Source organism: Leptopilina heterotoma, unplaced genomic scaffold, assembly GCF_015476425.1.
Source record: "Leptopilina heterotoma isolate Lh14 unplaced genomic scaffold, ASM1547642v1 Lhet_133, whole genome shotgun sequence".
NCBI classification, from domain to species: domain Eukaryota; kingdom Metazoa; phylum Arthropoda; class Insecta; order Hymenoptera; family Figitidae; genus Leptopilina; species Leptopilina heterotoma.
In genome coordinates this window covers 297,338-311,488 of record NW_025110852.1, presented here as the reverse complement: position 1 = coordinate 311,488, position 14,151 = coordinate 297,338, and the positions used below count along the sequence as shown (strand labels likewise).

The 14,151-nt window shown below is 31.0% G+C and overlaps 1 protein-coding gene across 1 annotated transcript in view; it reads right to left on the bottom strand.

Moving 5' to 3' along the window:
• The window catches only part of LOC122513079 (protein Shroom), a 259,002-nt gene that overhangs the window by 29,732 nt on the left and 215,119 nt on the right, over positions 1-14,151 (bottom strand). The gene's annotated exons all lie outside the window — the stretch shown is intronic.

Genomic DNA, 14,151 nt, shown 5'->3' with positions numbered 1-14,151 from the left:
CTAAAAACAGATTAAAAATACTGCTTTTTATTTTAAATATATATATTTTTGTTAAATACATCTAAACCCAGTAAACGAAAACTAATTGAAATGAATTAAAAAGAATTCACAAAGAGCTTTCGTGAATCCCGCTTTGTGACAAATACGAATTGGAGCCATGATGCAATTTTCCTGAATTCGTGAAACTGTATTGAACTTCCGAACCTTCTATCCGTACCAATTCACTGGACAAGTTTTGAGCCTTTAATTTTTTTCAATTCGTTAGCACGAATTCAATGCATTCCTTGGCCATTTCTTTCGAATGCGAATTCGTTTGGACAAATTGGTACATATTGAATTAAATTCAATTGAATATACAAAGAGCTTGAGTGAATCCCGCTTTGTGACAAATACGAATTGGAGCCTACCAAAAATGTTAATTCGTTTCAATTCATTTGAATTAGTTTTTTTTTACTGGGAATAAACGAAAATTATTTAAAAATAACTCACCAGAACATTTAAATTAGTATTTTTTTGTACTTGCACAGTATAATAAACATCATTTTCTTTTTCTTATATCTTTTTTGGAGAAAAAGGAATCTTCACGAAACCTTTTAAACTGGATTTGTTTTAAAATATTATAAATTTATTTTAATTGAAATTTTTTTGGGACCTGTACTCATTAATTATTTAATAAATATGAGAAATTATATAAATTTAACCTGATTTTCATTGAATTTTAGTTTTAATGACCAGACTGAAGTTCATCACCTTATCGTTTTTTTAAAGAAAACAAACTTCAGTCTAGTCATGAAAATAAAAATTTAATCAAAATCAGGTTAAATTTATAAAATTTTTCATATTTATTAAATAATTAATGAGTACAGGTCCCAAAAAATTCCATTTTAAATAAATTTATAATTTTAAAACAAATCCAGTTTAAAAGGTTTCGTGAAGATTCCTTTTTCTCCACAGAAGATATAAGAAAAAGAAAATGATGTTTATTATACTGTGCAAGTACAAAAAAATACTGATTTAAATGTTCTGGTGAGTTATTTTTAAATAATTTTCGTTTATTTAGATGTATTTAACAAAAATATATATATTTAAAATAAAAAGCAGTATTTTTAATCTGTTTTTAGTTATTTACACTGAGTTTTCGAAAAATGGGTTATGTTAGACTTCATAACCAGTTAGAAATTTAAAATAATTATTTAAAAGAATGTAAAATATATTTGGTGCTATAAACCACTAAAGGATAATCTAATTGTATTGAAGAATATTATATATTAATTACAGCATTTTTTAAAATTATCGAGCAACCAGCTCTAGACGATTTTCGCTGGAATGACCCTACTCAGAAGTTATTTTTTAGATGTTTTTTTATTGTTGATTTTTGAATTTAGCGTCAATTTTTAAATTTTTCGTTATCTAAACATTATTGTTTAAATTTTCTTTTTTTTTCATTTTTGAATTTCGCGCGCATTTTCGTGATGTGGTGAAGTGTATATGAAGATAACATTTCGCGTAGGTTTAGTTTTGGAAAGTCACTTTACGTTAACGTAGGTATAGGGCCAGCGTAAAAATAATTGAATATTCTTTATATGAATTTTACAGACATTGTTTTAAATAATTAATTTTTTCGAAATATAATAAATATTATGAAAATTTTATTGTAAATAATTGAATTCTTGTGTAAAACTTTATTTGTGATTATTCAATTATTTTATTATTTATTTAAGATACTTATACAGGCAGAGCCCTTAATACAAAAAACGGTTATAAAAATAAGTAAGTACTGTCGCAAATTAGTTTGTCAATAAGACTTGTTTTCGCAAATTATTAGTAAATATGTTCTCGTTTTGCTCAAAGACATCAATTCTGTCACAATATTCATTCACCTCTGCAGCCATTCTAGAAATAGCTGAGTTTTTACCATAGTTAGTTCTATGGGATGGTACACGAATTAAATTGTAAGAACGTAAATTTACAGGTGGAGCGAATAAGTTCACCTTCGATACAAATGCTGAGCAATTAACAGAACCCTTGATTATTTTATAAAAAAATAACAAATCTGTATATAAAAAACGCGCTGACAACTTTGGAATACTCAAGGCCATTCTGACATTAGTGTAATCATGACTATTTCTCGTTCATAAAAAATACGCAAACAATTCGCAGCAAATCGAAGAAAGCGATTCTGGCCTCTTTCAATACGTTGAATGTGCACCTCATAATAGGGGAACCAGATTAGAGAAGCAAATTCCAATATTGGCCTAACCAAAGAAAATAATTATATTTTAAAAACTAATGGTTTTTTAACTAGACTTGCGTTTCTGGTGATGAAGCCAAGTACTTTAAGGGCCAGTTTCACCAACTGGCGGTTAAGCTTGGTTCAACTGAACTCGTTCAACTCTTGATCGTCAGAGTTAACCGCTAGTGCGTTTCACCAGCCTAATCCCAGTTTAAAATGAACGCGTTTAGTTAATCTACATTCCCTAGAATTTCCTAGTGGTTATGGCGCTTAAATCTAACCACAGAATGTAAATAAACAACTGAACTAACCTAAAATATAAATGTCGCATAGGTTCTTTTGAGCTTAATATCTATTATTTTAAATTAAAACCTTAATAAAAAATGAGTAGTGGAGTAAAAAACAAGTTGTTCTTTTCATGATCATTTAGCTTCCACAATATAATATATACCAATTGCTTAATTTCTTATTCTAGAATAATTATTTAAAAGTATTTAAAAAAATACAAAATTTGAATTTTTTGTTAAAAATAAAAATATCGTTCGATTAATTTTATAAATATTGATAAAATATATACTTTATATACATGAATCGATTCGTTTTCATGGCAGAAATACAATTTTGACAAGAGTAAATGAAAATTTTAATAAAGAAAAAAGTTATTTCAAAAATTACAAAATTTAAATTTTTTGTTGAAAGCAAAATTAGACAGAGAGAGCCAAACTTTTTTTAAAGTCCTTTTTTATATTTTCTTAATTTAATAACATAATAGTGCATACATATTTTGTGATTGTGGTGTAGTAGATCAGATTTGTAAATTTCAATACGAATGTCAATTAAATGACCATTTAAAATTTGTAAAGGCTTTTATATGAATATTTCTAAACATTTGTCAGATTTATTTTTCTTTTGATAAAATCCTTCTTTCTTTATATTTTTTTAATTTAATTTACATTTAATAAAGTTAAATCTGTTGAAACAAAGCATCTACATGCAATATTGTTTTGATAGTGGGTCAGTTTAGGATAGAATGCTTTGTATATATAATGATTCCACTTATTTTGTTAAGTAAATAATACACTGAATGTTAATTAATTTTTTATACCTATAGGTAGTGGTCCCTTAAGAAAATCAACAAATCGTAAAAGTTCGCACTGCGCTTCGGGAGAGTTCGGCAAGTTGAACGCGGTCAACTCTGCTTAGGGCCAGTTTCACCAAACTAGTTCAAGCACTGAACTCGTTCAAAGTATGAGTTGAACGAGATCAAGTCTCTGCGTACGTTTCACCATCTACTTAACCACGTTCAACTCGGTTGAATTAAGTTTATATTTTAATCGCTGAATTTTGTCGGTTTAAGCAGAGTTGACCGCGTTCAACTTGCCGAACTCTCCCGAAGCGCAGTGCGAACTTTTACGATTTGTTGATTTTCTTAAGGGACCACTACCTATAGGTATAAAAAATTAATTAACATTCAGTGTATTATTTACTTAACAAAATAAGTGGAATCATTATATATACAAAGCATTCTATCCTAAACTGACCCACTATCAAAACAATATTGCATGTAGATGCTTTGTTTCAACAGATTTAACTTTATTAAATGTAAATTAAATTAAAAAAATATAAAGAAAGAAGGATTTTATCAAAAGAAAAATAAATCTGACAAATGTTTAGAAATATTCATATAAAAGCCTTTACAAATTTTAAATGGTCATTTAATTGACATTCGTATTGAAATTTACAAATCTGATCTACTACACCACAATCACAAAATATGTATGCACTATTATGTTATTAAATTAAGAAAATATAAAAAAGGACTTTAAAAAAAGTTTGGCTCTCTCTGTCTAATTTTGCTTTCAACAAAAAATTTAAATTTTGTAATTTTTGAAATAACTTTTTTCTTTATTAAAATTTTCATTTACTCTTGTCAAAATTGTATTTCTGCCATGAAAACGAATCGATTCATGTATATAAAGTATATATTTTATCAATATTTATAAAATTAATCGAACGATATTTTTATTTTTAACAAAAAATTCAAATTTTGTATTTTTTTAAATACTTTTAAATAATTATTCTAGAATAAGAAATTAAGCAATTGGTATATATTATATTGTGGAAGCTAAATGATCATGAAAAGAACAACTTGTTTTTTACTCCACTACTCATTTTTTATTAAGGTTTTAATTTAAAATAATAGATATTAAGCTCAAAAGAACCTATGCGACATTTATATTTTAGGTTAGTTCAGTTGTTTATTTACATTCTGTGGTTAGATTTAAGCGCCATAACCACTAGGAAATTCTAGGGAATGTAGATTAACTAAACGCGTTCATTTTAAACTGGGATTAGGCTGGTGAAACGCACTAGCGGTTAACTCTGACGATCAAGAGTTGAACGAGTTCAGTTGAACCAAGCTTAACCGCCAGTTGGTGAAACTGGCCCTTAAACCGACAAAATTCAGCGATTAAAATATAAACTTAATTCAACCGAGTTGAACGTGGTTAAGTAGATGGTGAAACGTACGCAGAGACTTGATCTCGTTCAACTCATACTTTGAACGAGTTCAGTGCTTGAACTAGTTTGGTGAAACTGGCCCTAAGAGCTTTGCTCCATGATCTAACAACTAAAAGGTCTAGCCGATCTCGGTCCTACTTTTGCGGGAACTGCGACACGGCCAGTTGCTCATTGGTTGCTTGTGATGTGGGCGTGGTATTAGCGTATTGCCGGCAACTTTTGAAATTTTAAACTAATATATTTATAGGGAAAAAATCAAATTGATCATTTTTTGCCTTTTTGGTGTATATTTTTTTGTTATAAATAAATATATAAATAATGTATAATATAGAAATATGTAATATAAATATAATTTATGAATAATAATGTTTGAAATACATTTAATGTAATATTTAATTCATGAAATTACTAATAATTATGAATGCGTAGTAAATTACAATTATTCAAATTTTTATGAACTATTTATACTTTATTTTAAATAAAAATTATTAAATTTGTTGAAATACATATAAAACATTTAATTTTCAGCATTTAAGGGCTGATTTGAAAAAAATTGTGAACAATTAAATATAAATAAAAAAAAAGAAAAATTATTTTTCTGTTCTTTGATAATTTAAGAAGTCTGGTTTATGTAAAATATTTTAAATAAAAATTTTAATAATTAAAGAAATGGTTAAGATAAAAATTTTTATTAATTACTTTGAAAATGTAAAAAATGTAATATATATATATATATATATATATATATATATATATATATATATAGTAATAAAAGAAAGAAATTTTTATAATAATATGAGAACAATAATAAATTGTTATGATATCTATATATAAGTATGATACATTGTAATATAAAAAATAAGTGTATATAATAAAGTAATGTACATAATGAAAATATATATTCTATATAACAGTATTGCTCAACACAACAATGTTAATGAATTAATAATTTTTTACAAAAGATTAATTAAAGGGTTTTTTAAATAAATTCTTGAAGAAAATAATTCTGACAACTAAAATTTTAATAATAATAATTATTTTTTTTATTATTATTAGTAATAATAATAATAATAATAATAAAAATAATAATAATATTATTATAATAATATAATATAATAATTAATATTAAATTATTATTTTTATTAAATTTCATTTATAATTTTAAATTTCAAAAATTTATAATAAAAAAATTAACTCAAAAATATTAAATAATGAAAAATAAAATTATATAACATTATAAATAATATTCTTATAATAAATATAATAAAATATAATACATTTTCTCTAAACTTAATAAATAAATTATATTACAACATAATTTAATAATATAAGTTTTCAATCTTGTACTTCTGTGCATTAGTTTCATTTAAAAGTGCGCGGGTAAAGCAAGCAACTGGCCGTCATGGTCTGATTGGTCGAGTTTTTTTTAGGTGCGTGTGGCGGGACCTTGTATAGTTAGATCATGCTTTGCTCACTGACTGTAGACGAGATATGTTCGTTAAAGGACAATTTCTCATTAAATATAACGCCAAGGTCACGTATTATAGTACTAACTCTGAAAAGCTCAGTGCTGCCTATTAAATATTTGTGTCTAATTACCCAGTAAAAAAAAGTATTCAGAATAGAGAAAAAGTATTGGTGGTGACGTTCGGTGAATGCGTTTTCGCGTAAAAACCGTATTGGTGGGTTACGGTGAATACATTTTACTCACCGTGAATACTTTTTTTCTTAAACTCTCGATTTAAAGATTCCTAAGCAAAGTTGAGAATATTTATGAAGAGCGTGAGTAACCTGATGTATAAAAATGACGATTGCGAGAAAGAAATAAGAAAATTTGAGAAAAACGAAAAATTAAATCTAAAAGAAAAAATGTCAAATGTTGATTGATTACCATATGCTTTACTATGCCACAAGCATGACAGATTGAAGGGAGCATGACGTTACCGGCAGAATGTTTTTAGGAAAGGCGGAAAATTTTGAAATTGAGAAGAAATCAAATTGAAAATCTTTTTAATTTCAAAATTTTCCGCCTTTCCTAGTAACTTTCTGACGGTAACGTCATGCTCCTTTTTTGTTATGCATTGTGGCATAGTAAAGCATATGGTAATCGATCAACATTTGACATTCGCCGAACGTCTCCACCAATACTTTTTCTCTATTCTGAATACTTTTTTTTTACTGGGTAAAATTTTTTTTATCCCACATGCACAAAAATGGCGCTTTTAGATAGCTGACGACAGGGAGTAAAGTCACTCATTTGTTCGAGCATATGAAAATTGCGTCCATTTTCTCCCATGTGCAAACCATGAAGGAGTATAAGGAGACATATCTCCAATGGGAAAATTTCCTGATATTGACTGTACTTCTCTGCAGTAAAATCGACAGGTACGCGAAAAGTAATAGCCTCATGTTCACTGATAACAGCGCCGCCAAACGGGAGAAATAAGTGCAATTTTACATTTTAAGTATTTTTATCTTTGACAGCTGATTGATATTTAAGGTTAGAGGATCCTCTGAGTGTTGTATTGTAAAATAGATGAACAGAATTAAATTGTTTTATACGTTATATAAATAGAAAGGACTTCAAATAAACAACCAAAAATTCTTTGCATTAAATTCATAAATGTCTGTTGGTAAAAGTATAAAAACTTTTACCCTTACAAAATAGTATATTAAATAAACTTATCATTCTCGGTGCTTTGAAAAAACACTTTTTTCAGAAGCATTTTTATTTGCTTTATAACTAGACATGCAATTTTTTATAAAACAATTCATATTACTATTATTTTATTGTTAAAAAAACTACGTAAACAAAACTTTTATCATGGACAGCATGGAGGGTATATATTTTCTCCTGTAGGGGCGCTAATATCAGTGAACAAATTTCCGGTATGCCAATTTTCGTGCATGGCGATTTTACGCAGTCAAGTACAGTCAATAGGGATACATATACATACTTCTCCTTAAGGCAGTTCCAGAATAGGTGCAAAAGGCAGGTAGCAAGTCCAAGTGCAAGTGCGATTCCTATACATTTAGCATTGGTTCGCACTTGCACTTGTACTTCCACCTTGCCTTTTGCACCTATTCTGGAACCGCCTTTATACTCCTTCATGGTGCAAACATAACCGCTGTTCACATGCATTTTTCTTGCCCTTGGGAGAAAACGGCCGCCATTTTCATATAAGTCGAACAAGTGACTGACTTTTATTCTCTGTCGTCTGCTATCTGAAATCGCCACTTTTGTGCATTAGGAATAAAAAATATCGTAAGTAACATGGGAATAAAGGCAGCCAATTTGTTTACGATGATTTTTGTGACACGAGTGGAGGTTTCGGGGCGCCCTACTCGACCTCCACTCGTGTCACAAAAATCACCGGGGTTCTGTTCGTGCAGTCCAAAAAAGTGCAATGAAGATTGTTATATAATAATATTAACAATATAAGACAATAATAGTGCAACTTTTTAATACTAATGGTGAAACAATAATAATTCAAGCAAGACAACCATACCAATTTAAAATACTGAACTATAAAATTCAAGCACGTGCAACCGGCCATCTTGTTGATATAGAATTGAATAAAAGTGCCTAATAAAATGTTTTTCCTACCAAAAAAAAGCATGAAGGCATGGGCAAGATCGAATATCGAAAATATCGAAGAGAACTCGCAGCGCGATTAGGAAAAAAGCATTGGAGAAAGGCATACTCATAAGCAAAGTGCATGTTGCAGATGGAGCTGCGGTTGTCCAATTGTTGGCGCTAACTTTTAAAATGTTGATAGCCTTTTTTGAAATTGATAAAAAATAAATATTTATTTTTATTCATTTTTTAATTAAAAGTAATTAAGAAAATTAAATAAACAAAAAACTTTTTTTAATATTATTAATAACAATGAACATACATTCTAATTCAGCATCAGATAATTAAAACTAGACAAATGGTATATATTTATCAATTTATGTTTATTAAAAAAGAAATTAGAATAAATAAATTGAAATCAATATTATTGAAAATAATAAATAATTATTAATAATAGTAACAAAGAATATAATTATAATAGGGCAGGAGTTTAAATCTTATATTTAAATGTAATGAAATTAAAGTTATTAGAATTAATTCAAAATTAGGTAGCAAACTAAATTTAGAAATGGCGTAGAACAGTTAAAGATAATTCCCTATTTAATGCTTAGCGTTCGCCAGTTTCATATGCCTTACGCTTATATGTTTGTGTAAGTTTAATTGTATATCAAATTCACAAAGAAAAATGAAAAATTGTAATTAATTAAAAATTAGGCAGGGAACTGAATTGAGAAATGGCAGAGAACGGCAAAGGAGACGGCCGCTTGCGGCCGTCGACTGCGCTAGTATGGTAAAATAAAATAACTAAATAATCAATTGAGAATGCAGCGGATAATTTTTTTTACATATATTCTTTGTGCCGCAACTAATGGTCATCAACGGAAAGGATAAATCTTCCACATGTTGGGAACACGAGTGATTTCTAAAGTTTTCCAAAAACATTGATCTCTAATTTAACGTAATCCTTCCAAACAAATTTTCCATTTAACCTCCATGTATCTCAATACAGTTATAATTGTTATCAAATATAACCTCTAATTATAAATATTTTGACATGCAAGTTCTACTAATACATTAGAAAAATTTATCCTACCGGTTTGAACTTAATTTAACATATAATAAGTAGAATATAATAAGTAATATAAGAAAAATTCTATTTGAATTTAAAAATAAGTTGAAAATTTTAGTCCAATTGCTATTGCTGACTTGATCCAAAAAGTGATAACAGGGAAACGACTTATACAAAGAAGCGGTGTCAATCGGGTAAAAATAACATGTGATTCTAGAGATGATGCGAACTCTCTAATTCAATCCGAACTTTTAGCGTCAGAAAATTTTAGAATATACATTTCCAACTCTATTAAATTTTCTAAATGTATTATTAAAGAAATTGACTGCGCTGTTTCAGTAAAAGATTTTGTGCGCAGATTGGATTCGGAAGACCTAGCAAAAATATCAACAATCAGGCGAAGAGTCACTCACGACAAGCAAATGCTTGAAGCACTGGAGATAACGTATCACGGAAATACTACTCCTTCAAACATCATTGTTTCATCATTTGAATTTATTCTTACACCTGTTTCAGCTAAGCCAATTAGATGCTTCTATTGCCAACGCTACAGACACACCGAAAATCAATGTAGATCAAAATATTCGAGATGTGTTTTCTGCTGCGAGTCTCATAAGCATGATAGGTGCCCATTTGGCTTAAGACGCGCAATATGCTGCAATTGTTCTGGCAGCCACCCCGCTTTTTCCACTACGTGCCCAATATATCAAAAAGAGGCTAAAATACAAAGGATCCGATCCCAACATGGAGTGGGATATCAAGAGGCGGCAGAAATTTTGCAGAGCCAGACATTAGAAGAATCTTTATCAGAGGCTGAAATTACTATTGTTGAAGATCTGGAAAATAAATCACCGCAAATTAATCATGCAGCAGCACAAGGTCATGCTAAGGAAGATTGCAATAGGATGGATACTTTGTCCCCAAATAGTAATGAAGGGGCTACATTTATCCCTCAACTCGAGAAATCTGCGGTAATAAAGTTTATAATACCGAGTAACGAGGATCTTGATTCAATTTTGGTTGAATCTGGTAAAAAACGAAACACTTATAATCAATCGGAAAGCAAAAGCAATTATGAAGCTTCCAAACAGACGCACACAATTAGTCTTCCTAAGGCTCCTCATAAGGAGTACAAGAAGCCTAGACAAAGATCTCCCAGCATCTAGTAGGTTGTTTTCGCACTTTCTTTTTGTTGCCTTTTTCCTTTGCTCATTTCAGGAAAATTTCTCTTTTTTCTTTTTTTTCCTTTTTTCTTTTTTAATTGAATTTTTAATTTTTTTTTTGAATTCTTTGTTTTTCTTTCAGTTATTAACCAAAACTCAAATTTGAAGGCTGATAGAAATTAAGGAGCCAGGAGTTACACGAAAACTGAACACAAGTTTTGTAAATCCGGTGCGGGACCACTTGCTCTCATGAACTAATATAGCTTATAATTATTATCTGTTGAAATTGTTTTAAGGCCGATTGAAGGTAGCAGTCTAGAATCAATTAATAGATAACATAACAGACCCAGACCGTTAGGACAAATTTAAACAAATTGAATTAATTTATTCGTTTTTTTTTTTCTCCTTTTTACACTTAGAAAATTCTAAAACCATGAATACCAATAATATAAGAATTATAAACTGGAACGCACATAGCGTCTCCAATAAAAAATCAGAAATTGAAACATTAATATCCAAAACTCAACCACATATTCTGTGCATTACAGAAACGTGGCTAGGAGCTGAGACACCATTTGATATCTTTGAATACAATATTTATCGTGGAGATCGTTTGCGTGGAAAGGGTGGTGGCGTTCTTATAGCAGCACATATTAGCATCCAGACGGACACCACTACAAATTGCAGTGACTGACATACGAGACTTGGAGGGTTCTGAAGCTTTGGGAATAGGAATTCATACAATGAGAGGAATACTGGAAATAGTACTAACTTATTCTCCATCAAATTCTCAACCTGAGATTAATACTTGGAGGGAATTGATGCTACCGGCTAATTTGAACAATACTAGAATATTATGTGGAGATTTTAATGCTTATTTACCGGTCTGGGGTTCTCTTAATTCCAATATAAAGGGGAATAGACTTTCTTAGGCTATGGAGGAGGATGACTGCGTTCCTATCAACGATAAATATCCCACATTTGTCCCTCGATTGGGGGAAGTTGCAAATAATCTCGACTTAGTTATTGTTCCAGGAAACAAGGCGACTCAGTTCACATTTCAATTGCATGATGATTCTTTACAATCTGATCATATACCGGTCATCGTTGATTATAATTGTAGGCACGGGGAAGTAAAGTCCAATTCAACAAGAATCAATATTAGGGACGTCGATTGGTTATATGTAAATAGAAACATGGAAGGCCACATAAAGGAAATCAAGGACTTAAATGATGAAACACCACCAAATCGAATCATGGAAGGAATTACCGAGTATTTACATGACACATTAATGGAGAGCGGCGCATATAGTCCTTTTACAGTAATTGGTAAAAGAAAGTCTCAACCTTTATGGTGGAATCCGGCCTGTCAGGATTTACTAGACCAGAGACGTGACTCTCTAAAACACTATCTAGAAGAACAATCAGAAGAGAACTTGATACTTTTTAAGAGAATCAGTAATAAGGTCAAAAGGGAGCTGAGAAAAATAAAGTCCAGCTCTTTTGAGAAATATTGCAACGAACTGGATTTTTCTAAAAGAACATCTAATATATGGAAAACGGTAAAGGGTATGAATTCCAGAATGGATGTGGTTATCAAGGATAGGTATACTTCTGAGGAAGACAATCAGTTATCTGAAATGAAGGAAAAATTGATAAGAAGGGACATTCCGCCTAGAAGATATGAAATGTCACTAGAAATTGATCATGAAGATCCTATGAGTCACCGTTTTTCAAACCTGGAATACTCTACTGCTTTGGCAAGTTGTAACATCAAATCCTCCCCAGGTCTGGATGGAATATCATACGATATTCTTACTAGATTGACTTCCTCTTGTCACGAATTTATCTTGGACACATTCAACCATATGTTTGAGACGGGAATTTTTCCGGAGTCTTGGAGAAATACACTGGTCAAGTTTATTCCAAAAAATAGCGGCGGTTTTAAACCAATATCACTAACTTCGTGCCAATCCAAACTCTTTGAACGCATGACTCAGAGAAGACTGGAGTTTCTCTCTGAAAAGGGGGGATGGCTCCCGGACTTCCAGTTCGGCTTTCGCAGGGGTAGGTCAGTAATAGATGCAATTTCATAATTGATTATTGATGTTCAGAGTTCCTTTCTGCAGGGACAAACAACTACAGCACTTGCTTTGGATATAAAAGGTGCGTTTAGCTCAATCTTGCCAGAATATATATGGCAGGAATTGAGAACCCTGGGCGCACCCTCAAGAATACAGGATTTTATCGGCTTCTTAACTGCGGAGAAAAGATTGTTCTTTTCTATAGATCAACAAGAACCAGACGTTGCTGGTATTGGAGTACCGCAGGGGGGGGGGTTCTGTCCCCTTTTTTGTTTGGCTCTCCGACCAACTAGAGATGTCTTACCAGCAGAAGTTAAAATAGTTATGTATGCGGACGATATCCTCTTGTATTCAGCATTTGAAAACGTGGATACTGCTAATAATAATATCAAAAATGCTTTTGACTCTCTTTCAGAGTGGTTGAGAGAGAGGGGACTTGATATTTCTCTTCCTAAAACGCAATACATTGTCTTTTCGAAAAATAGGGAGGTTTTAAGATCAAATCTCTCTATCTCTCTTGAGAATTCTGGCCAAGTACAAATTTTGCACTCTTCTAGAAGTATAAAGTACTTAGGAATTATAATAGACCACAATCTATTAACTGGCATGCTCATATCAACTACATCATTCAGAGAATTAGCAGGGCCAATAATGTTATCAAGGTGATATCCAGGACTTCCTGGGGACCATCGCCTAGCGTCTTAATGCATGTTTTTGGAGCACTTATGTGTGCTATTTCTAACTGGGGTATGTCATTTGCGTGGGTAGCAGGGAAGACACATCTCAAGAGTGTTGATCGTGTTCTGTATTCTTCCATCAGAATAATACTTAGTCTTTTGCGTACGGTTCCTATACCTATTTTGCTTTCAGAGGCAGGTATTGCTCATCCTTTCTTCTGCCGATCAGAAAATGCACAACAAACTGCGTTAAGAGGTCTTCAGTGGAGGGATAGCATTTTTAATACAAAATTAAAGATGCTTCGCGAGGAATATTTGAGCTCGAAAAAGAGGAATACTGTGGACAAAGTGGGCATATTAGCATCATACGGATACACGGAAGGACTAAACGAGATTATGCTAAAATGTACTAAACCTTCGTATTTTGATCTTACGTGGGAACAAATCATTCAAACCAATCTTACGGATTCAAGTCTAGGACAAGATCTCAAGGCGGATAGTAACCCTAATGTAAAACTAAATAGTCACATACGTACACATTTGCAAGATAGCACATTGATCTTTTCTGATGCATCACACGATCCGCACACTGGCAGATCTTCAATTTCCTTTTATATCCCTTCCACTAACTTGAGATTTGGACTTAGAACCTCGTCTTTACATTTAATACTATCATTAGAATACTTAGCTATAACATCGGCTCTACAACATTCAATACACGAAAGACTCAACAATGTGGTCATTATTTCAGACTCACTAACTGCAATTAAACAACTTTCTACACCACTATACGGCAGGCACAACGTGTCTGTACATACACACTTTATC